The 2,295-nt window shown below is 37.1% G+C and overlaps 1 pseudogene; it reads right to left on the bottom strand.

Moving 5' to 3' along the window:
• Positions 1–950: 950 nt before the first annotated feature.
• Positions 951–1,415, bottom strand: LOC102487671 (ubiquitin-conjugating enzyme E2 L3 pseudogene; annotated as a pseudogene).
• Between the last annotated feature and the right edge of the window lie 880 nt (positions 1,416–2,295).

Here is a 2,295-nt window from a genome sequence, read left to right as displayed (position 1 = left end):
TCTCATCTAAAGCTCAAGTCCCATTTAAGTTTTAACAAACCCCAATAATGCAGTTTAAAGCAAAAGCTATCCATTCTGGAATCGCATACATTTAGTTGTCATTTCTCTTTAGTCTCCTTTAATATAAAACAATTTGTCTTTATTCAACTTTCAAGGACTTAACACTTCTAAAGATTACAGGCTAGTTATTTTGTAGAATGTTCCTCAGTTTGAGTTTATCTGCTCTTTCCTCATGATTAGATTCAGGCTATGCATCTTGAGCAGGAATATCACAGAAGTGATGATGGGTTCTTTTCATTGCATCTGCCAGGTGGTACATGATTTCAATTTTTCCCATCACTGGTGATATTAACTTCAATCTCTTGATTAAGCTGGTGTCTGTCGGGCTTAGCCACTGTGAAGTTACTTTTCTCCTCTTTGTAATCAATCAGTGTTTCATGGGACGGTATTCTGAGATTGTGTGAATATTCCATTTATGATCAAATATTTAATTTGCTCACTTATTTATATCAATATGAACACATCGATTTCTATTTTATTCAACTGGTTATTATCTATACTGTGATGATTTATTCTGATGCTCAAATTATGTGATATTTGATCACCAAGAACTGGCTTCTCTGTCCTCTGACATGTTGCCATTACTCTTTGAGCAGTTCTTACTTTCTAGCAAAACCAAATTTCCAGGCTTAGCTTGTACTGTCTTTGTCCCAGGCCTGGAAGCAGGCTGTTTTTTTTTTTTTTTTTTTTTTTTAGAACATCTTAAATTTTTAATCCTTTCTTTACAGGTTACCTAGACCACTTTTGATTAAGAAAACTGTAGAAAGTTAGTAACTGCCACAAGCAAACACCAGGCAGTGGCACGTGTCAATTTTCCAGAGTTTGCGGGGTGTCTGATGCACTGCTCAGGGTCTCTTGCTCACACTTGCTGGAATCAACTGTGGCAGATTTTAGTCCATAGGCCGCTTTTCCCCATATTTCTTTGTAAACTCTTCAGCATTCTTACAGAATTTTTTACGGTCCTGAGAATATTCTTCAGCTAGGTCAGCCTGGAGGGGTTGCTCAGGCTGGGGGGCATTTACCAGTGCTATGAGGAACTGGATTACTTGGTCAGTTTTGGTGGCTGGCTTCCAGTTTTCAGCACTAATTACTGGCAGACAGACCTGCCTCTTTTCATCCATGTTCGGGTGATAGATCTTTGTTTTAAACGTGATCTTTGGTGGTTTGAATGGGTACTCTGCTGGAAAGTTGATTTCTATTCTGAAGACCCCCTTGTCATATGGAGGGTTGTCAGGAACAAGAAGCCCTTACCAAGTCAATAAATTGGCTTCATCAACCTGGATGTTACAGAAGTTTTTCATTCCACATTTGTGGATTTCTTCAGTCTCCTTCGTCAGCCTCCTGCTGGCCGCCATCTTGGATCTGGTGCTGCTGCTTTTTCTGGAAGCAGGTTTTTGTTAGTGAGTAGAACTCTGGTTCCTTTTACTGAATGGGATGTAGAAACTAGATCATAGCTATTTTCTATTGAGGTCATACTGCTCAGGCCCTTAAATTCTCATTTTCCATGCCAGGTTATGATGAAGGTATATGTATCTACTTCCAAGAAAATAGCTTGCCCATTTGCAGCCTTTATATACAATTTATCCAACATCAAACCTTCTATATCAATCAGACTTTAAAACATTGGGTATTGGGCATTATCAGTTTCATTCCTTCTCCTTAGGCCAAGTGCCCTGATAATGGTTCTATATCCTTTTTGCAGGCATCTGACTACCTTGATTACTTATCTCCTGCCTTAACATTTAATAAAAATGCACACCATTCTCCCCAGGAACAAGCAATACTTTGAAATTCTGGTCATTTTAAATTTATTTATTGTTCAAAAGAATAGTTTTCATCTCTCCCACCACATAAACTAATATGAAGAAAATCTAAGTGACCTTAATCTCCACAATACAGAACAATTACCGTTACCAACAGACTACTTCATTTCTCAGTCTTTAAAAAAATTTTTAATTGTGGTTAACAGTGTTTTTGTTCTCCGTAGAACAATAGGTGAATGCTTGCTTTAAATTTAATAAAAAGGTGTTATTACATTATTTTTTCAGAACAAAGGAACATTTTATTCTGCCCTGACCCCCCAAAAAAAGAGAAGAAAACTTCTTGCAGTTTTGGAATAATAGGCTTTTTAGTCTCTATTGTTTAAGTTTTCAAAACTCTAAGGATTAAACTAAATAAGGATATACCATAGCTTTTACGAATTTTAGATATGAAAGGAAGGCACCAGACTGGCCA

The sequence above is a fragment of the Tupaia chinensis genome, unplaced genomic scaffold, assembly GCF_000334495.1.
Source record: "Tupaia chinensis unplaced genomic scaffold, TupChi_1.0 Scaffold000262_1, whole genome shotgun sequence".
Lineage (NCBI taxonomy): Eukaryota > Metazoa > Chordata > Mammalia > Scandentia > Tupaiidae > Tupaia > Tupaia belangeri.
The sequence above is the reverse complement of the archived record's forward strand: the minus strand, read 5'-3'. Positions and strand labels throughout refer to the sequence as shown.